Source organism: Trachemys scripta, chromosome 1 (assembly GCF_013100865.1).
Source record: "Trachemys scripta elegans isolate TJP31775 chromosome 1, CAS_Tse_1.0, whole genome shotgun sequence".
Lineage (NCBI taxonomy): Eukaryota > Metazoa > Chordata > Testudines > Emydidae > Trachemys > Trachemys scripta.
This window is the reverse complement of record NC_048298.1, coordinates 122,030,697-122,054,060: the sequence shown is the minus strand read 5'-3', so window position 1 is coordinate 122,054,060 and position 23,364 is coordinate 122,030,697. Positions and strand designations below refer to the sequence as shown.

Sequence of the window (23,364 nt, the reverse complement as noted above, 5' to 3'; positions counted from 1 at the left end):
ACCCCTTTACCATGCCGCTCAGAGCAGCAGGACTGGCAGCTGTGCCGCCCAGCCGGAGCCAGCCATGACGCCGTGCTGCCCAGCAGGAACTCGCAGCCCTGCTTCCCAGAGCGCTGGTGGCACAGCGAGCTGAGGCTGCAGGGGAAGGGGGACAGCAGGGAAGGGGCCGGGGACAACCTCCCCATCCGGGAGCTCCAGGGCTGGGCAGGACGGTCCCACAGGCCGGATGTGGCCCACGGGCCGTAGTTTGCCCACCTCTGGTATAGAGTATGTTTCATGGTAGGTATGAGAGATTAATTTGCTGCTGAAGGCTGTCTTGAGGTTTATCTACTAAAACCTGGCAATTTTTTGTATTTTTTATTTTTTTTAAAGAGGGTGTTCTGGGACCTATTACCCCCCCCCCCCCCACATGGGAGTGTTACTCAGATCGTGTGATAGGAGAACCGGGCTTCTGCGTCTTAGTTTCTAAGTATTTAGAAAACAGCTATGTTCTAAGTAGGGTAAAATTGCAGAGGCATGAAAGACACAGGAAATAGGCAAATTTAGGGTGTGTTTTAGAACAGTGGGTGGGAGGGAGGGAAGGTAATCCAAGAAACTTTTGGATCCAAATTCAACTGTGTGGGGGGAGCCAGCGGAAGAGAGGGGGCTGTTATAGTCTTCCCATATCTTTTGCTTAGTTATGTTTAGGGAAGACATGCTGTGTTGCTTCGATATTTATTCAAGGCTCTGTAAAGAGCTATGCTAGCAGCAGGAGAGTTTGCTCTCTGCCTTGGTATCTGATTAGAGTAAATCTTGAGGCAGGGTTGCTCTCTGGGAATATTGCCTGCTGAGATTCCTTAAAGAAAAGCCTGATTGCTGCTAGTAACCACCTCTGTTCCCAGACGGGTGAATGACTGTGAAGAAAATAAGTCACCAATAGAATATACCCAGACTCCTCATTACTGACTTCTCCTCCACACTTAGTTGAATGCAAAGGGCCAGTGATATACTTGTGTATTTTTTTTATTTTATTTTTTCACTGGTAAGAAGCAACAAGACTATCCGAGAGAAGATATTACGTAAGCCCGAGTGAAATGAAAATGGTTTCCCTATTGTAAATATCTCCATGTATCAGCTATTCCTAGTTCTGTAAGTATTGAAGCAAAAGGATTATTTCTACCCATTACTAGAGCAGGGAGTTTTAGAAATGCTCTTTTGTTGTCTGAAACAATATAGCTATTTTCTTATCAGATGCATTCACTCACCTGGCACAACAAAACTACATGAATAAATTTGTCTAATATGTAACCAGTTAGAAAACTCTGCAATCTTGCTATACTGTTAGGAGAAAATAATCAAAACAGAAAAAGTGGCTGCAATACCACCCATTGCAAAACCACTTTCTGAACCAGTGTAGATATTTATTGACTAAAGATGTTATAATCATAATAAACATTAATGATCAATCATAAGGAATCTGCTTTCTATTAAATTAATAAACTGTAACAGGCAATAATGAGGAAGAATTATGTTGGGCTGAATTCATGCTTAACCAGCGCTTCTGTCTCAAGGGATTAAACGCTTTGGATCTTTGACTTAAGTATATTTTTAAAGACGGGACTTTAATTAAATTAACCTGACAAGCTACTGGATAAAGAGTGGGTACATCACGACCACAGTTTTTTAAATTGCAGAATTATTCAGTGGGGATTTCTCTGGCTAGATTAAATTATGGATTTATTTAATAACTGAATATATATGTAACATAGCTCTGCATTTCAATTTATCATCAACACATGGTTACAGTTCAGCCAGCATGTCATAAGCCCCCCCACCGCTAAACCAAACTGAAACTGCAATTTCAAGCAAAGGAGCACAGTTCCCAAATGCATTCTACATACAATGATCACATAGCCCGCAGTTTGGTTATCAATCAGTGTTCAACACCAAGCCATACTGCATTATCCACTGCACCACAGTTCCCCTATTTCCATTTGTCTATTCTTATGATAAATTCACTAAAACTACAGTCCTTTTTTTTTTGGTCTGAAATACTTTAATTTCCCTATTTAAAGCAAAAATATCAAAACTGAACTTTTTCCCGCCAAGAAATTTCCAAAACTATCATAATTTATTATTAAAGATGGGAGAATTTATACTATAAGGCACCCTTGAATTTTACCACTACAGCTAAATGCAAGGTGGCCAAAATGCAGCCTGGGGGCCTCATAAGTTCCTCTAGCTCTCCTAACTCAGTACTAAAGATGTAATTTTGTCTTGTGCAGCCCTCTGCACAGAAGCTAAGCCCCAGTGTTGTTTTAAAGTTATTGTGTGTGAAATTTCTTCCTGTTATTGACATTTTGAAAATGATCCTAATATTCTTTAGCTTACATTATCTCCAAAATTGCTTGGCCAGAAATTCCAACTTTGTTTTACGAAGAGAGATGGCTTTTAGTTATTTGTTTGTGGTTAGGATTTTTTTGGAAGAGGGGGGAACACAGGGAGAGGCAGTGGAGAAATTACAGAATAATATAATACAGATATTTTGGAGAGGTTTCTGGAGCTGGGGATGATGAGAGAACAATAGAAAAAGCCAGACTTTTAGCTACGTTAAGCTTCAAATGCTTAACATTTTTAGATATAAAACTAGTGTTTAATAGTTTTCCATGTGGACAAAAAAAAGCTTCCTGTCCACTCCTTGCGTTACCCTATGCTATCCATTACTCCACATATCCCACCAGGGTATAACTTTCCCATCTCCACGTGTATATATATCTCCTGCAGACTGCAGGGTGCAGGAGGGGGATCCAGGCTGGGGCAGGGGGTTGGGGTGCGGGGGGTGAGGGCTCTGACTGGGGGGGGGGGGGGGGGGTTTGGGGACAGAAGGGAGCTCCCGGCTGGGGCTGAGGGGTTCCGAGTGCCGGAGGGGGTTCTGAGCTGGGGTAGGGGCACGGGCTCCAGGAGGGAGTTTGGGTGTGGGAGGGGGCTCAGGGCTGGGGCAGGGGGTTGGGGTGCGGGCTTCAGGCGGTGCTCACCTTGGACAGTTCCCCGGACACAGCAGCATGTCCCTCGGCTCCTAGGCAGAGGCGTGGCCAGGTGGCTCTGTGTGCTACCTTCGCCCGCAGGTGCCACCCCCGCAGCTCTCATTGGCCATGGTTCCCGGCCAATGGGAGCTGTGGAGCTGGCACTTGGAGTGGGAGCAGCATGTGGGGCCCCCTGACCACCCCTGCACCTAGGAGCCAAGGGACACGTCACTACTTCCGGGGAGCCACGGGAAGCCAGGTAGGGAGCCTGCCAGCCCAGTGCCAAACGGACATTTAATGGCCCAGTCAGCGGTGCTGACCAGAGCCGCCAGAGTCCCTTTTCGACCAGGTGTTCCAGTCAAAAACTGGACACCTGGCAAGTGGCGACCCTAGTTGCAACACGCACTATGGATAAAGACACAAACTTGCAAGCTCTACACAGACTTACATAAACCTACATCATCATATAATCAACACATTTAATAACATTACATTGTTTAGCCCCTTCTCCTCCATCAGCATGACACAAAATGAGAAAACATATAACTTAATGCCTTCTATAATTATATTCCTTCTGATATTGAACAAGGTATTTAATAAACAGTATGTAAAAGCAACAATGTACATCCAAGGATATACTTTCATTATAGAAGAAAACAAGAGGAGGGAAAATAAATGTTGGGATGGATGGAGACAATAGTGATAAATGATCACACAGCAGCAGGGAACAGGCTAGAACCTTTGGAGCTGTTCCTTAGCTGGTGTAAATTCTCATAGTTCCATAGACTTCAGTGGAGCCATGACTATTTACGCCCACTGAGGGTCAGCGTCTTTTATTAGTCTTTCTAATCTTTCCTACATTTGGGTCCTTTTAAAGTACAGTATATTCACTGACTCTGCAAGTAAAGTTGTTTAGGGGTTGAAGCAACTTCAAACTTACATCTTTTGTTTTAGAGGCATTTTCTGCATATTCAGCAGATGCTGGCATATTACTAGACCTCCAGACGCACAATCTTTCATATTTACTTCACTACCATTTATTCACAGAGTGTTCAATACATATTCAGTTTGTAATCTTAGCCTTTGTCCCATAACTAGTTTACTCCCATTAAGAGCTGAAATAACCATTTTTAGACCAATTTTATTTTTCAAAAATAGCCTCACGGCATGCCCAGCAGCACTACTAAAATTAAGGGTTTAATCGGTATTTCCTTTACAACCACTCCTCGCTCTACAGTCCAGAGAGGTTTATAAATTGGTCATTTTAATTTTGCTTTAGTCAGTAGTTTCTCATATGAGTTATATGGCCCAGGATTATTATTTTTTTAGAGCTGGTAGAAATTTTTCAAACAAAAAAACAAACGTTTTGCTGTTTTCAAATGCGAATTTTTTTTTTTAATGAAAGCTTGTCTAGATTGTCAACATTTTTCATTTTTCACAAAAAAAATGGTGCCTTTTTTCAGAAAACATTCTTTAAATTGACAAAAGAGTTATCAGGATTTTTCATGTAATGAAAACCACGAATATTTACTGAAAATTCCTGCAGCTCAGCTGGAGGTGAGAGAATCCCGCTGAGAGGCAGGGATGCATGGCAGTGCTGCCAAATGTAGAAGTGCCATGTGAGATAGCAGACCCGTGCCAGTCCTCTACAGAGCAAAATAACAGTGTTATGAAATATGGCAACCTAGACCCGTGTGATCAGCTGCTGCAGTTACAAACTGTGGATTAACCTTTTTGCATATGGATGCAAACCATGTTTAAGCCAACCATGTCAGTTACACAAACACACTTGAAAGTCATAGTGTAAACGGAGCTTCTAAGCAAGTAGGTAGGCGTCCTGGCAGGGTAAAAGCAGGCGGGGGAGGAAAAGGAAATAAGTCATTTTAGTACTGACTGACTTATTTGCGATCCTATAAATGTGACTCAACTGAAAAACTGTATTATAAATATAACGTCTTTTTTATTACGTTATACCATAGAATCAAGTAATGCTGTTCAGGTTGCTTGGGTCAGGGTTTTCATATGTTACTCTTCAGTCTCAGTCCCCAGCCTCTGTTTTCTTTCTTATAGGGTCACTTTCCATGGAGAACATGTAGACATGAACCAATTCAGGAGGTTAAAAAAATGGAAACAAAAATTTGTGAAAAATGTTTGCCTTTTATAACAAAAATCAAAATTGTTGAAAAATTTCATACAAATTTCAAATATCAGCCGACCATATAGCTGGTCAAAAAACAAGGAAAAAAGGTTCTGAAATTGTCATGACTTCCCCCCTCCGACTCCCCAATCAGAATTTCAATGGTTTTTGACCGATTCTATCAGCCATGGGGTAAATGGGTACAACTGGACTGAAAATAACTGCTTACACCAATTGTGGAATTGACTCTGCACCATTCTCTAAAATTGAGAACAAAAGGCACTAATTAATCATATTAGCATCAATCCTGCAAACACTTTAAGAACATGGATAGCTTTAAGAATTTGAGGCATTCCATTAATTTCAAGGAGTCTACTCACAAGCATATGTTTAATTTTAAGCATAAGTGTTTGCAAGATCAGTGTCATTGTGAACAAGTACATTTCTTTACCTCTATTAAAGCACTTCTATTATTAAAACTGAAAAAATTTTAAAAAATCCATTTTACCTCTCAATTTTGTAGTCCTCATCAAATAATGGGGCGGGAGTCTGGGAATCAACGAAGTCGGTTTTGTTTTTAATTCATTAAAATCAGTTTCAATTCCAGGTGTCTCAGTGTTACATTTGTTTGAAATCACCCAATCTATTTATTTATTTATTTTAAAAGACAACTTTCTATTGGAATGTTTAAAAGTTCTGGAAACATTCCATTCTTTAGTAAACTTAAGATTCACTTTTATGAAATCTAACTTTGGGGCCAAAATCATGCGTTCCTTTAAGCAACTTGCCCTGGGTCACACAGCAAGTCAGTGAAACTGAACACATATTCCAAAATGCCTAATCGATAGATACTGAACTGCAGTGTCCACTCATTCTTGAGGTGGCATGTCCAGAGGGAGAGAAGCCTGTTCCTGTCTCTGGCTAAAAAGAGTTTAGTCTTCATATTTGCCAGCCAAGCACTTTTGAATAACACTAAATTTGTAGGTTTCAGAGTAGCAGCCGTGTTAGTCTGTATCCGTAAAAAGAACAGGAGAACTTGTGGCACCTTAGAGACTAACAAATTTATTAGAGCATAAGCTTTCGTGGACTTTTATTAGAGCATAAGCTTTCGTGGACTTGTATGCATCCGAAGAAGTGGGCTGTAGTCCACGAAAGCTTATGCTCTAATAAATTTGTTAGTCTCTAAGGTGCCACAAGTTCTCCTGTTCTTTTTACTAGATTTGTAAGTTGTATACATTTCCACACACAAGAAACTACATTAAAGTAATGTTATGGTTGCAAAGTCAAGCACTCAAAAATTAGGTTGTGCTAGAATTAGGTTTGCCTTTGCAACCTTAATTTAGCCCACTCATATATATGCATTGGTCACATACATTATGATACATTCTTCGTTTACATGATGATATACTGCACTCTGAATTAAGCAGGGATCCTGGGGGGGAAGATTTTAGCAAGCTATTAAATCATTTACAAAATTTGAGCACATTTTTATGTGCAGTGTCACATAATATAGAAAGAAAAATAGGTGAAAAAATTAAAAACTCTGAAAACTGAATAAAATATATTTAAAATGGAATAAAGTTTTATAAAGCAATGGGGTGGCCTTTGAGCTCTGCTATAAGGCAACTCAAAGTCAAATGTCCCCCAGCAAAGGTTGAATGTTTTACAATAAATGCAGAACTATTTCCCCCATTCCACTTCTGCTAAGACGTTCTGATTCTCTACCCACTTACGTTTCTTTGTTAAAGAAATCTAAGGCATTGAACCTGTAATTATTAGTTCCCTGGCAGACTGCTGAACCTGTGTAACATGGCTGCCCACTCACATAGTATCAATTGCAGAAAAAGGGCTTTAATCATAGCTCAACGTTATGATTTCTGTACATTAACTACTCATCAGAGAAAATAATAAAAACCTAGCAGTAGCTATTATTAAAAATATATACTGCTTCGTATTTATACAGGAGTGCCTGGGATTCAACAGGCAGTATTAAAACAAGTATTTGCCGTAAGAAATTATTAAACTGTGCTTGGCTTAAAATATATATTAATAAAAAGTGTTTTTAAAATGAAGCATCTTACTCTTTGCTTCCTGTCCTCCAAGGGATGTGTGTTTGTTATATTGTCTGATAACAAGCACACCTGTTGGGAACTATTTGTTTGTTTGGCTGGGAAGAGTTTTGACCTACAGCAGAATCTCAGAGTTACAGACACCAGAGTTACAAAAAGTGACCAGTCAACCACACTGGAAGTGGAAGTAGGCAATCAGGCAGCAGCAGTCAGACAGAAAAAAAAAAAAAAGGCAAGTTCAGTACAGTCCTGTGTTAAATGTAAACTACTAAAAAATAAAGGGAAAGCAGCATTTTTCTTCTGCATAGTAAAGTTTCAAAGCTGTATTAAGTCAGTGTCCAGTTGTAAACTTTTAAAGACCAACCCCAAGTTTTTGTTCAGCGTAACAAACATGTCCAGAGTTAGGAACAACCTCCATTCCCAAGGTATTGGTAACCCTGTTCTACGGTCTAGCTAAAACACCAGCCGCAGGAACTTGGCGTTTAATCTAAAAAACAGGGCCGTCTCTAAAAACTTCCGCCAAGGCTGAGAGGGTTTTTTTTTCTTCTTCCACCATCCCAGAAAGTACAAGACCCCTGCAGCCTAAAACAACAGCTCCTTCGCCCTGCCACAAACCAAGCCCAGCAGGAGCAACTCCCAGGGCCAAGTCTGTGCGACGCACGCGCTCCTGGTACGCTGCAAGCAGCAGGGAGGTGGGGGAGCCGTGCCCTTACCTTAGCATGGGAAGCCAGCAGGAAACAAATCCCGCGGGAGCGCGGGGCGGTCGGGCCGTTTGGGGCGGGGGGGCAGGGAAACTCACTAGGGGGGTTGGGGGGCGCAAACCCGCGCAGTATACAGGGGCTGCTGGTCCCCCTGGGCGGGCCGCAGGGACGAGCGCTGGGCAGCGCAACCTGTTGCGCGCTCGCGCCCTGCGAGGAAATTCCAACCAGCCAGGTCCTTCCTCGCGCCGCGCAGCCCGGCTGCCCCCCGGGCCGGAGCTCCCCTGAACTCACCTCGGGCGGCCGCGGCTCCTGCTCCCGCGCAGCCAGGGACCAGCAAGGTGGGCTCCGCAGGCGGTTCCCGGGGGAGCGGTGCCTACCTGCGGCGGAGGAGGGGCGGGCTGGGGGTGGAAGGAGGCTGGCAGCGCGCAGTGCTGCGTGCACACCCCGCCCGTCCTGCCCCGGAGCTGCCTTCCCGCGGCCAGCGCAGCCCAGGGAGAGCTGGAGGCAAAGACGGGGAGCCCGGCCCAGGCCCCTTCTCCCTCCCATGGCTCTGTCCTGTGCTCCGCTTGGGGAGCGGCTGGCGAGGGGCCATTGAGCGCCCCCTCCCCCCGTACCTGAGTGAGCGCAGCGGCCTCCCTTGTTTTGGGGACAAGTAAGGTCCCCACCCGCTTGTGACAATCGCTGTGCTTTTAATGAGTGCGGGCTGGGCTCACTTCATTCAGGGCCCATGGCCGGTCTGAGGCAGTGCCAGAGACAAATTTAGGAGGGGAGGCAGTGTGATCAAGTGGGCAGAGCACTGGACTGGGAATCAGGAAAATTGGGTTGTTTTCCTGGCCCTGCCATTGGCCTGCTCTGCTGGGTGGCCTTGAGGAAGTCACGCCTCTGTGTGCCTCAGTTTCTCCATCTGTAAAATAAGAACCATGTGGCTCTCTGTAAGTGCTTTGAGATCTACTGATGAAAAGAGCTATGGAAAGAGTAGGTATTATTATAATTTCCCATGTGATGGCCCCAGATTTTTACAATGTAGCCATGGATCCACTGATTTGTTTTTATTTCCTATGTGGAAGGAGCTGAAATCTTCTTACTAAAACTCCTATCTCCTCTACGATTATGGACTCAAGAGCGCCCAGTTAAAACACTGTTATCCTTGGGTGTAATACAGGTAAAAGTATTGTAGATGAGAGCCAAGCACCTCCATTACTTTGGGATTAAGTACTGATGGCCTCCAGGGAGGGGCTGCTTCAGGAGGAAAAGGCTGTTCAGCCTGAGGTCATGTCAACCCCAGAAAGTTTTACCAGTAGCAGTTCCCCTAGCACTCAGCTGCAGCCATTGCTATTTCGCTAAGGTGCTTTTACATATGGCTGCCTTGGCTATTGCAGCAGATCCTCACAGCACCACATTGTATTGGCTTCCCAGTGTCCCTGGCACCACCACTTGGTGCAGTGCCTTGTGGGAAATTAGGGGGTGCAGGGCCGGCGCTTCCACTAGGCGACCCTAGGCGGTCGCCAAGGGCGGCGGGAATTGGGGGGTGGCATTTTGCCATCCTCGGCGGCAATTTGGCGGCAGGGGTCCTTCCGCTCCACGTCTTTGGGGCGCTTCGGCAGCGGGTCCTTAACTTGCTCCGGGACCCGCCGCCGAAGCACCCCGAAGACATGGAGCGGAAGGACCCCTGCCGCCAAATGCTCTGAGGAAGAGTGTTGCCGCCTCGGGCGGCAAAAACCCTGGCGCTGCTCCTGAGGGGGTGATACGTTGTGGGAAATCAGTGGTCCTCTCAGGGAATCCTGGAGTTTGGAGTGAAGGTCCCAGAAGTCCCTCTGCTCCACCTCCACCCATAATTGTCTCTCTATTATTATTTTTTTGGCCATTTTCTAAAATTCTGAGTTTCCTCTGTTCCATCCCATAATTTGCCCTTCTTTGTGCCAGTTTTCAATATCTGCCATCTTGCAGTCAGAAGCATGAATGCTAAACACATCTGGGGGCAGCTACCATGTCTGTTTAGAGACAGGGTGATGGAATCTTTTGTATTTGTGGAGCCACACCTATCACCACAGCAGCTGGCCATGCAAGAATGAAAAAGAGTACTGAGGAAAGTGGATGATACAGACACTGAAAGTCGCCAGCTGCTGCAGGCATATAGTGATCAGCTCCACATAGTGGAGAGGTGGTTCTGGGCTCGTGAAACAAGTATTGAGTGGTGGGGTCAGAGTATGATGCAAACCTGGCATGGCCAGTCGTGGCTGCACAGAACTTTCAGATGTGGAAGGCCATGTTGCTGCGGTTGTGTGGTGAGCTCACCCCAGGCTGCTTGGCAGTAGAGAGATGGGGGCAATCACCCAGTGGACACTTGCAACCCTGGATTGTTAGTGGTCAGCAGGCAATTGCTTTGATATTGGTACATTTATAGTAGGGGTGGTTGTCAACCATGTGTGCACGGCCATTAGGCATATTGTGATGCACACGATTGTGACTCTGGGCAATGTGCAGGAATTAATAGAGAAGCAGTTATTTCAGTGAATCCAACTGCTTTGGGGCAATAGATGCAGTGTATATCCCTAATCATTCCACCCCCTTTCCCTCCCTCCCACACATCTTGCTTCTGATTACGTAATCGTGGAAAAGTATGCCTTTCTGCTTATGCAAGCATTGGTGGATTATTGTTGACATTTCACTAACATTACCATTGGGTGGTCAGGAAAGGTGCAGGATGCTTTAGGTCAGGGGTCGGCAACCTTTCAGAAGTGGTGTGCCGTGTCTTCATTTATTCACTCTAATTTAAGGTTTTGTGTGCCAGTAATACATTTTAACGTTTTAGAAGGTCTCTTTCTATAAGTCTATAATATATAACTAAACTATTGTTGTATGTAAAGTAAATAAGGTTTTTAAAATGTTTAAGAAGCTTCATTTAAAATTAAATTAAAATGTAGAGCTCCTCTGGACTGGTGGCCAGGACCCGGGCAGTGTGAGTGCCACTGAAAATCAGCTTGTGTGCTGCCTTCGGCACGTGTGCCATAGGTTGCCTACCCCTGCTTTATGTATACGGAAGTTTTGTAAAGACGCCAGCAGGGACATTTCCCCCCCCATACTAGCATATTCGCATTGGTGGGTTTGTTGTGCCAGTTGTTACTCTCAGGGATCCAAGTCTTATCCTTTTGCTTCCCTGTCCCATGAATCTATATACAGGTTAGCTGACAGCACCAAGGAAACATTTAACTATTACTTGAGCAGGTGCAGATGGACTGTGGCGTTACATTTGGCAGATTAAAGGAATGAAGGAGATATTTCATGACTAGGATAAATCTCTGTGAGCCAAATATTCCTGTATGTTGTGTATTACATAATATTGTATGTTGTGTATTGCATAATATTTAGAAGACTAAGGAGAAAACATTAACATGGTGAATTAAAGAAGTGGAAAGATTCTCTACAGAGTTTGAACAATCTGACAAAAAAATAGAGTGCAAGATGCTGGCTGCTCTGGGCTGCATCACAAATTAGTGTTCGTATAGTCATGGCAGGTCTCTTTGTCCAGTGGCGTTGAGTGGAAGGGTTATTGTTGCAGGGAATGCTGGCACCTTGAGGGGAGTCAGGGCATTGGTGAGATATGGCTCCAGCCCTGGGAAGAAGGTATTGTCCACGCATTATAGTGGCTGTTGGGGTGTAGGTCTTTGGATGCTTTTCTCCATAATACTCTGAGGCAACTCAGCATGTTGTCTGAAGAGCTGCATGTGTTGGTTTACCTCTGAGACACCTTTTGGTCCTTGTGCCTTTCCTCCAGCATCCATTCCCTTTCTTCCCTGGTCTCATGGGCTCTGGACTCAGAATTCGTGAGTAGCTCTATGAACACATTCTCCCTCATACATTGCTTTTTCTTCTTTATCTCAGTCAGTCTTTTGGCAGGTGTGGAAGGGATGGCCTTTCAAGGTCACTGATAAATCTAACAATGTCTGTCTGGTTGTTTAAGGGTTAGGAGACATCAAAAGACAAGTGTCACAACTACCTAATTTTTTCCCTACAGAGCTGCATAAAAGTATAAACAGGATCACAATCAGTACTATTTGTTTCCAGACCATGCAGTGGCACACAGCGTAGTGAGTATATGCAGGTACTTTTCAAAACTTCTGACCATGAGGGGTCTAGGGCTAGGTATAGGAGAACTGTAGGGATAGTGTAGTAAACACTGCTAAAATTATTACAGGCCATAGTGATCCTGGCAGATATCACTCTGGAGGGTACCAAAGGGCCAGAGAAGGCAACTGCTAAAGACAATCTGTGGCTGCTTGGTTCTGCATGCTACCCACCCCCTTCAGAGCAATGGTTCCCCAGAATTCATTGCAATGGCATAGGAAGGTGTACTGGGGCGGGAGAAACAAGGCTGCTTTTCCTAGAAACATTCAGGCAAAGATCAAACACTGTTTGTTTGAAAGTTTCAGTGAAATTGTGCCAGGAGACAAAAAGATGTCCAAGCCACATTAAACTAGAAGCTCCTAAAGTGGAAAGCATTGTGTTTTCTAGCTAGTTGTGTAAGTCTGGCCAAGCCAAGCTCCCTGAGCCAGCAACATGCTGTTTTTACCTCTTTTCTGAATCAAAAGGACAAAATGCAAGTAATTTGTTTTGCTCTTGGATTGGAAAACCAAAATATGGTGTGTTTTCACTAGAATACCTGTATCAAATAACTTTTACAATGCTATTTCTGCAATACCATGTATTCTGAATGCCTAGTCCCTGGATTACTTACAATCATTTTTTTATGTATTCAATTTGATTGCTCAGGTATTGATTTGCATGTATTTTGTGTGTGTTTTGAATACATTGAATTATATTTGCAATGTTGTTTTTATTTTATTTTTTTTTTCCTGCCTGTAAAATTTATACATTTAAATCCTCAAACGCTTTTGCTAAAATATCTATTTGGGAATGTTTTTTTAGTTGCTTCCAGTTTTCTTTTTGTTGAATTTTGCCTGGTGCTCTTAAAATAAACTGAGACAAGGTGGGTGAGGTAATATCTTTAATTGGGCCAACATCTGTTGATGAGAGAGACAAGCTTTCAAGCAACACAGAGCTCTTCCTCACGTCTGGGAAAGGTACTCAGTGTCACAGCTAAATATAAGGTCGAACAGATAGTTTAGCTTAAAATAATTTAGTTTAAAATAAACTGGCTACAATTCAGGGGTGGCCAGCCTGTGCCTCCGGAACCACATGCGGCTCTTCAGAAGTTAATATGTGGCTTCTTGTATAGGCACTGATTCCAGGGCTGAAGCTACAGGTGCCAACTTTCCAATATGCTCACTACTCAACCCCTGGCTCTGCCACAAGCCCTGCTTCCCACTCCACCCCTTCCCACGCCCTCCCCTGACCCTGTTGTGCCCTCGCTTTTCCCCCCAGAGCCTCCTGCATGTCACAAAACAGCTGATCGGGAGGTGCGGGGAAGGAGGGAAGGGAAGGCACTGATTGGCGGGGTTGCCGGTGGGTAGGAGGCACCGGGAGCGGGGGGAGCTTCCAGGGGACTGCTGATGTATTACTGTGGCTCTTTGGCAATGTACATTGGTAAATCCTGGCTCCTTCTCAGGCTCAGGTTGGCCACCCTGGGGCTACATTAAACAAAATTTGTTTGTTCCCTGCCTGCTTGCGGTTGACCACCACCATTTTGACAGGGAGATGAGAAAGGGGTGAAGTTTTGGGGGCTGTGGAAAAAGTGGAGAAAAAAGTGTGCATTAATGGAGGAATAAATTACACCTACTTGAGTCCCTGTCCCCTTCCTCAGTGAGTTCTCTGTGTTCAGCTGCATCTTGAAGAGCTCTGCATCCTCCAGGTACCCCTTCCTCTTCATTGCTGAACAGTTCTGGGGTGCTTTCCTCTGGATGTCAGGAGGTGTCCACTATCACTTGTGGGTTGATGGTGGGTCCCTATTCAGTATGGCATCTACCTGTGCATAGTAGTAGCAGGTCTGGAAGGCAGCACCAGATTTTTTTGTTGTCCTTGTCTGCCTTTTGTATAGCCTTGCCACAGTTCCTACTTCCTTCCCCTTTGCCTGACATTGAAACTCTTCTTTGTCATACCCAACTTCTGCATCTCCTCTGCAGAGTCCCAACAAGCATCTTTGTTCCTGCAGGAATTCCATAGCTACTCTTCAACTGCTCCATCCCTCCTCCCCCACAGGCCAAGGAAATCTGGGACTAAGTTTTTGGACCAGGCAGCAGCATGAGGTTTACCAGTAGCTTTACCTGGAGCCACACCTATATGCTCACGAAGATGGGCTAGTAGGAAGGGAGGGATTTTAAAATGGGTTGCAGGTTTGCTGTCACGGTGGCCCCTAGAGGGGTAGAGTTCAGAAATTCAATGACAGTGATCAGTGCTGTGGGGACAGTGGCATTGTAGGTTTGTTGCTGAAGGACCATTTGTTCCTGTATTGGTAATTCAGTTCCCCCAGAAACTTTTGTTCTTTTGTACAAATAGTAAATTTTCCAAAAAAATTCACCTCTCAGGGCAACAAAATTATTTGCAAATTTGATTTTTTCCAGGCTTTTCTCCCTAAAAACATTGAAACTTTTCATTTTCAGCATTGTCAAGAGTTCTTTTGACATTTTGTTTTGAAACGAGTCAATATTTCATATAGAAAGTATTGATGAGTCGACCTGAATGAAATTTGTTTTTCATTTTGGCAAGAAAAACAAAAACAAACAAAAAAAACCCCAAACAAACTATATTTGGTTTGAAACAAGCCAATTCTTCCCCCCCCCCCCCAATTCAGGCACTGAACCAAAACAACAACAACAACGCTCTATTCACATAGGCATTGTACCAATGGAAGAGTGCTGGCAGAGGGCTTGTGCTCCCCAGGGGGCTGATTTAACTTCACCAACAGGATTTCAGGGTTTTCTTGATGAGACCCCAAGTTGAGTGTGGACACATGAAGGGCTATGCTGAAAGAAGGCAAATTATACCATTGAAACTTTGTAGCGTGCACTAGCTTTCAGACTTCTGCGAGATGGAAAATTGCCTCAGTTCACTCACCTCCCATGCTGGGTGTTTGAGACAAGTTTTAACCTTCGGGCCCCTTAAGCTTGTACTGTGTAATTTATTAGGGTGTGAAGGTAAATAGAGCTGCTATGGTGTCTCCCTATAAAAATATATTTCCTGGAGCTGGACTGAGAGAGTAAATCAATAAAGCTGTACTAAATAAGCCTTACTCCATTTTAAAACCTTTGCTTCTTCATAAAGAGAAAAAGAGCCCACTATTTATGCTTGTGTGTATGTAGGTATATACACATTGTTTATACACAGAGTGAGACAGACTTTCTATTTTTGTCACTTCCTATCTATCAGAACAAAATTTATTTTTATTAGCCATCTAGACAGTGTAATTTCCCCCCAGTTTCATTTAAGCAACATCACTCTCAATTTTTAAAAAATTGCTTCAGAGAAAGACAAAAATAAAAGTCCCCTAAGGTGAAAGCAAGCATCAAAAGATTTATTATTGGCACTGTGACTTTTAATAATGTTAGATTCAATGATGATGTGACAGGTATCACAATGATGCATACATGGATTGGATAGGACTACAAATGTGTGCATTATTTGAATGTCTATGTAATTTCAAATTTCTAGTCTATGTAGTCTTGTGGTACTATGTGAATTAAGCAATACATTTAACGAGAGAAATGTATGCTCTGCCATTTATAATAAAAAAAATTAGATAGGTCTGCTACAAAATTGGTTATTTTGGGGTTTTGTTTCTGTTTTCCTCCCCCTCAAACACTTCCTCCAATAGTCATCTAGCCACTCATACTAATTGCTCAAAAACAGAGTACTTGAAATACAAAAGAGTTTTTATAGAAAAGTAGGAATGAAAGTCACTGAAGAGCTGTGTGAAATGCATTTTTTTCTTACATGTGCTTTCACAAAAGTTTCTGAAGTCACCGTTGTATTTCTGCCACCAGGAAATTCTGTTTAGCAAGAGGAGGCACAGCAGCGCAGGGAACCTACAGAGTCACCCACCTTCTTGGTAAATAAACTTTAACATGCGCCAGATCTTCAGCTAGTGTACCCTGGTGTATTTCTATTGACTTTAGTGAAGCTATTTCAATGTACATCAGCTGAGGATCTGTCCTCAAGTGTTCAGAGAGTTTTGGAGACTTTACTATGACATGTAGAAGAATTGTGCAAGAGAACTGGAAGGTAATATGATATGGGCAGTATTATTAACCCACTGTTACATTAACACATGAATGATGTCAGTGTGACTTGCAAAAGATAATAGTGTAAACATATAGGGCCAACGCCAGTCATCATACTGGTCAATTCTTGCAGGTAGCGATAAATAAGATTTGATAGGAAAAGGGCAAATTGTACTGGTATAAACGTTTGCCGAGAGAGATCCTCTGCAAGAAATACAGCAGTAGGAATATAGGAATTTCCATACTGGATCAGACCCATGGTCCATCTACTCCAGTTTTGGCTCCAACAGTGGCCAGCATCAGATGCTTCAGAAGGATGTGTAAGCTGCCCCACAGTGAGAAGATATGGAATAATCTGCCCCTCCACAAAGATCTCATCCTACTTCTTAATAAATCTTGTCTTAAACCCTGAAGCATTAGGCTTTATATTCTTTTCAAAAATTGTTAGCATTAACTAGTGTTACCAAGTGGCAACCTTCAACCAGATCTTCAACTAGGTTACAGCATCCCTAGTTTACCTAAACTGCACCTGTCTTCCTTATTAACATCTTCCTAAATTACACATCATCTTTTAATAAATTAATGGAGATATCCCATCTACTAGAACTGGAAGGGACCTTGAAAGGTCATCGAGTCCAGCCCCCTGCCTTCACTAGCAGGACCAAGTACTTGATTTTGCCCCAGATCCCCAAGTGGCCCCCTCAAGGATTGAACTCACAACCCTGGGTTTAGCAGGCCAATGCTCAAACCACTGAGCTATCCCTCCCCGCCTTAATCATAAATGGTTCACAAATAGCGGGCCATGAAGAACTGTGTGGTCACATGCTGTGGGCAGTTCGTGAGTTAGATGGGAAGCAGTCTATATGAAAATCTGTCTACTAAAATATAGTCCTCACTGTGAACAGTTGCAAGCATAGTCCAGTTGTCAATGGAGCGCCACCATCATGGTCAGAATTTAAAATAGAACCGTTCCAAAATCAGCTTCCAGTTTTAATAAAACCTCCAGCTGTCACATCAACCATATATGGCAGTACATTTTTTATTAGTTTGGTTAACATCTCCAAGTATATGGATGCATAGACATCAGGCAGAGCTAAAGCACAGTATGGGATTAGACACTAAGGGTAGGTCTACACTACCCGGTAGTTCGGCGGCAAGCAAATCGAACTTCTGGGTTCAACTTATCGTGTCTTGTCTGGACGAGATAAGTCGAACCCGGAAGTGCTTGCCGTCGACTGCGGTACTCCAGCTCGGCGAGAGGAGTACTGCGAAGTCAACGGGGGAGCCTGCCTGCCGCGTCTGGACCGAGGTAAGTTCGAACTAAGGTACTTTGAACTTCAGCTACGTTATTCACGTAGCTGAAGTTGCGTACCTTAGTTCGAATTGGGGGGGTTAGTGTAGACCTGCCCTAAGAGCATTAATGGGAAACAAGGGAACAAACAAACAATTCTATTTATGCTTTATTTGTATCCTTCCCAACTTGCTCCCGTCTCCTTTACTTAAGACACTTAAACCTCAAAATATACTGTTGCATCATTTTTTTTTTTAAATTAGCTCTTTATTTAGTGACCTAAGTGTACCCTAGAGGCTAAAAGTGGCATGATTTTTAAGGCAAATTTCTTGATTGCTTGGGGTCTGCCTCATGATTTTGAATGCTTAGAACAGGGGTGCTGGAACAGTTTGTGTAGTGGGGGTGCTGAGAGCCATTGAACCAAACTGTAAACCCTGTATACGATGGAAACCACTTCAAGCCAGGGCGTGCAATAGAACCCCTAGTTCCAGCACCTGGGGCTTAGAATTAGGCACACTGTAAATCTTACCACACTATCATGGTGGTCCTTTCCAAAGCAAAGAAATAGACCCTTTTTGCAGCTCATCTATGACGACGATAATGATATGTGGGAGAGAAATACACAGAATGTCAAGAAAAATACAACTTTTTCAAGCAGCAAATAAAAACAGCTAAGTTATCTACTAGCACGTTCCTTTCTTTTCAGCAGAACAACTATATGCACACAGATCATTTTATTGCAGAGTATTATCCAGCTAGGCTAAAGGACACACATTCCCTTTCCATAGAGTGGGGCACTAAAAGACACAGAACGCCTCCTGGTGTTAATCTTGGAGAAAAAGCAAACCCTTCTGAAAACTTCAGTTCTTTGCCTTCTAAGAGGGCATCCATACATTCAGCTTCAGTACACACAGACCACCTGGACTTCGGAATTTACAGTTACCAGATCTGATTTTAAAAGCAGATATGTGCGTAGGACACCTTTTGAAAATACACACAGGAAGGCAGCTCACATGTACCACCTTGTATAACTACAAATTGAGATGCTCAGCGAGGCAACTTTGAAAATTCCAGCCTTGGGACTCAATCTCATATTCCTTGTACAACTAAAACTCTTATTTAAGTCAGTATGCAGGATTCAGACTTTGTTTATCATTTTAAAGGGGAAGCATGGTGGTATATTTGAGGGGAATGTGATCTGAAAAGCAGAAAGGGTTGAGCTGTTCTTCAAGAAATCAGGGAAGGCCTTGGTGGTTGTTGCCTCTCATGTTGTCTTATTTCTGCTTATTGTTGGAAGCAAGCCTCGTGACTGGTGTGAGTGATCACTTTAGCACAAACTACAGCTAGTTTCTTCTTGACCGTGACATTACTGACTATCCTGAAGGTGGGGAAAGAATAGCTAGTATTTGGGATCCACTGATTACAAAGAAAAAGGATTTGTTACATGCCTGATACTGAAAAAATGAAATGAGACAAAGCACCGTCTGGAGGATGGAGAATGAAGAAAAATGTATGATGCTGCTACATCTATTACCATTTCTCTGTGAGCAACCACCTAGTTGAACAATTCAGGATCAGTACACAGCACTTAATTAATTTTGGCTCAGATCCAGTGCTTCGCCTACAGTCAAGTCAAAAAGAAGAAAGTGCTGTTTATTCTCTCAGTGTTCTTGTAAATCTTAACCATGTAGATGTGAAGGAGAGATGGATCAGCTCCAACTGGCAATGAATATGGCAAGGATCCAAAAGGGCTTATAAGATGTGATAAAGAAAATGGGTCCCAATCATGAAATACATGTCACTGGCTTTCTTTTCTCCCCATCCCCTCCCTCACATCCAATGATAGCCTTCTGAACAAAGATAAAATGGAACTCTCATCTTTCATTTCCCTAAACAGGCTTATAAAAACCCCAGCACCCTAGCAGATGCGGATGTTTGAAGACTCCCACTTGCTTTTTTATTTATTATTTCCCCCATGAGCAGCTGGTGAACTATAGGGAAAATGGAAACTTTTAAAGAAAGGGCTTAATCCACCATCTGAAATTCAAAGAAGCATTAAGTTATTATTCAAATGAAAATCTGCTTTTACCCATTAACATATTTTCATCAACAAAAAGCAAGATGCTGATATGAGCAGAGATCTGTGCATTCCTATTTATATGGTAATTGAATGGTCAGGGAGTTTGCCTGTTATTTTCCTAGGACATGGTATGTGTCAATTAAAACTATGTTTCAGCTACTGCTCTAATGGAACCTGGCATCATTAAGAAATCATGTATTCTATGTAAGCTGTTATGGGCTTGGGGGCGGCATCTAAAGTCAACCAATTTATGCAACCTATGTTGTTACGTGATTGTCAGCTTTTGCCTTTCTACAGACAAAGCAAAATTAATTATTCTTCTCAGTAACAAGCAACAAGAGAATTATTTCTGTCTATCAAAAGCATTGTAAATAGGAATAAGAATGTTGCTTCCCCTCCTGTATATTTGCATATTTTGAGTGTTCTTAGTAAAATCTGGGATGTTCTAATTCAATGGCTTATATTCTTTACCGTTGTCAATCAGGTTTCCTTTCAAGAGTGAAAATATTTTTAAAGGCCAATGTACAAGTGAAATTCCCTTTAGTCTAAGCTTTGTCATAAGTCAATGTGCAAAAAACTCAGCCTTAGTGTAAGAAGGCAGAATTCCATTTAAGTTAATTGTGCTAGGTTAGGACTTGAATTTGGGCCAAGAAGTCCAGCAGGCTGCACTGCAAATGCATCATTAGTAGAGATAATTGTCAATGTTGAAGAAGCACACTGAGTGCATATACCTCACTGATGTGTATGGCACTTGTTTTAACATTCTAAATCCAGTCACTCAGTTAAAGTTATTGCTTAATATTCTAGCCAAGGGATCCATTCATCACAATTTTATGCACACACATGTTCCTATTTATGCAGATTCTCCTGAGGCTCTTCTCCCTCAATGCCCACCGATAATTCTCTGTGTGGTCACTGCCAGGTGGGTGCACAGGTTGCATAGCTGAGGGGGCAGAGAAAACATATACTAATGTGGGTGGGTGGGTGAAAGAAAGGTACAGTGCTTAATTACAATACTGAGCCTCACCTTAGTTTACAAATATTTACTAGGGGAGAATATAGGACTTGTGCTCCTGGGAGTTTTGTCTGAGCAAAATCCAGGCTTAGGCCCCTACAAACAACCCTCACTACATAATGGCACTTGGTGGTATAAGTTTTCATTGGCATGAGTTTGGGAAACCACGTTACTCAGAAGTGAAGTTGAGTAAGCTGTACAGGTTATCTCAAACAATTACCCAGAAAACTTTTATACTACACCATACCATCATGTATTTTGGCTATGCCTCACATCTCACAGAAAAGATAGGTTAGAAAAGTTTTAAAGTGAATTGGTACTACAATATTTTACATATCTATTTATCTGTAAAGGCAGGTTACACTTTGGTAGCAGTTACTGATCTTGGGCCATTACTTGCTATGACCTGATGCAAGCTCATGCTACATTTAGGGGGAAAAGGAAAACAGTTCAGTGGCAGCTTTTAATTTAAAATAGCTCAGAGATTTAGAACACAGGAAGTGGTTATAGATCCAGATGAATTAGTAGGCAGAGTCTAAGTGAGGTGATCACAAGTGTAAAGGCTATGGAATGTGTTTCATGGTTCTTCCAGAACAAAGGAATTTAGTCTGTGCTTATGACTATACAGAATCATAGAAATAGAAGCCTGGAAGGGACTTTGAGAAGTCAAGAAGTCCAGCCCCCTGCTCTGAGGAAGAACCAAGTAACTAGACCATCTCTAACAGGTGTTTGTCCAACCTGTTCTTAAAAGCCTCCAATGATAGAGATTCCACCACCTCCCTCAGTAATCTACTCCAGTATAGAACTAGCCTTATAATTAGAAAGTTTTTCCTAATATGTAACCTAAACCTCCCTGGGTGCAGAATAAACCCATTGCTTCTATCCCATCTTGAGTGGGAATGGAGAACAATTGATCACAGCCCTTAACATATTTGAAGAGTCTTATCAGGTCTCCCCTATATCATCTCTCAAGACTAAACATGCCCAGGTTTTTTTTTTAACCTTTGCCCACTTATTGTCACCACAACCTTCCAAGAAATTCTGATGATACCAAATGACAACAAGTACTCTTTAATGTTGATTAATAAAGTGTTCCAAGAAATCTTGGCATATCGGAGGTGGGATTTACAAAAGCGCTTATTGAAGTCAATGGGAGTTTTACTATTCACCATGCAGAAACCATATACCAGATCATACAAGTGCCCCAGTATGTGTGATGCACAGTCTATTTCACTTTGCCACTAAAGCATCCCAGAGCTATATTCACACCATAGCAGTAGTTCTCAACCTTTCCAGACTAGTGAACCAGTTTCAGGAGTCTGAAGCCCAAGACCTGCCACCCGGGGCTGAAGCATCTAACATAGCTTCACAGGGTTGCCTGGGGTATGGCACCCCAGGCAATTGTCCTGCTTGCCACCCCCTAATGCCAGCCCTGCATATGTGACCCCCTAAACCCATCCTGCGACTCCCACTGGGTTGAGAAACACTGATCTAGATGAGTAGAGTTACCTCCTGGAAGACCTCTGCATACCCCCGGGGGTACATGTACCCCAGTTTAGAACCACTGCACTACACAGTTCTCTATATCTAACTTCTTTCAGGGAGTATGCACTCATATTTCCATTCAAAATTACTCATAGGTTCATAGACTTTAAGGCCAGAAGGGACCAAATGTGATCATCTAGTCTGACATCCACTTCTCCCCCTCTACTCATGTAATAGACCCATAACCTCTGGGTGAGTTACTGAAGTCCTCAAATCATGATTTTAAGACTGCAAGTTACAGAGAATCGGCCATTTTCACTAGTTTAAACCTGCAAGTGACCTGTGCCCCATGCTACATAGGAAGGAAAAAACCCTGCAGGATCTCTGCCAGACTGACCAGGGAAAAAATTCCTTCCCGACTCCAAATACAGCAGTCAGTTAGACCCTGAGCATGTCAGCAAGACTCATCAGCCAAATGCCTCAGAAAGAATTTGCTGTAGTAACTCAAAGCTCTCCCCATCTAGGGTATGTCTACACTGCAATTAAACATCTAAGGCTGGTCTGTACCAGCTGATTTGGGCTCACAGGGCTCAGGCTAAGGGGCTGTTTAATTGCAGTGTAGATGCTTGAGCTCCTCCAACTTTACAGGGTCCTAAAGCCTAGGCTTCAGCCCAAGCCCAAATTTCTAAAGCACAATTAAACAGTCCCTTAGCCACAGCCCCACAAGCCCGAATCAGCTGGCACAGGCCAGCTGCAGATGTTTAAATGCAGCGTAGACACCTCCCTAGTGTACCATCTCCAGCCATCGGGGATATTAGATACCAGCAGTCACAGATGGAACACATGCCATTGTAGGCAATCGCATCATACCATCTCCATAAATGTATCAAGCTTAGTCTTGAAACCAGTTAGGTTTTTTGCCCCCCTCTCACAATATGATCCAATACTTAATCATGCATTACTTTCAGTTTGATTCATTATTAGATCCATTGCATAATTGCCAAACGTTGTTTCTTAAGCTGTACTGTGTCTTTAGTAAGTTACTCTAAATCCATCAGTGTCTAAACCAGGGGTAGGCAACCTTTCAGAAGTGGTGTGCTGAGTCTTCATTTATTCACTTTAATTTAAGGTTTCGTGTGCCGGTAATACATGTTAACGTTTTTTAGAAGGTGTCTCTCTCTAAGTCTATATAATATAGTTGTATGTAAAGTAAACAAGGTTTTCAAAATGTTTAAGAAGCTTCATTTAAAATTAAATTAAAATGCTGATCTTACACCACCAGCCTGCTCAGCTCGCTGCCAGCCTGGGGTTCTGTTCACCTAGGCCTGCAGCGGGCTGAGCAGGGCCTGTGGCCGGGACGCTGGCTGGCAAGGGGCCAGCACCTGGGACCCCAGACCTGGGGGGGGGGGG

At 43.0% G+C, this 23,364-nt stretch overlaps 1 protein-coding gene across 2 annotated transcripts in view; it reads right to left on the bottom strand.

The window, feature by feature from the left end:
- The window catches only part of ARHGAP8 (Rho GTPase activating protein 8), a 111,292-nt gene extending 102,977 nt beyond the window's left edge, over positions 1 to 8,315 (bottom strand). The window contains exon 1 of one of the 2 annotated variants that reach the window (XM_034783836.1): positions 8,201 to 8,315. The gene's annotated coding sequence lies outside the window, so the exon portion shown is untranslated. Of the gene's footprint in view, positions 1 to 7,921; positions 7,987 to 8,200 lie in introns of those variants that run through there. The other variant, XM_034783847.1, reaches the window with a different exon arrangement.
- Between the last annotated feature and the right edge of the window lie 15,049 nt (positions 8,316 to 23,364).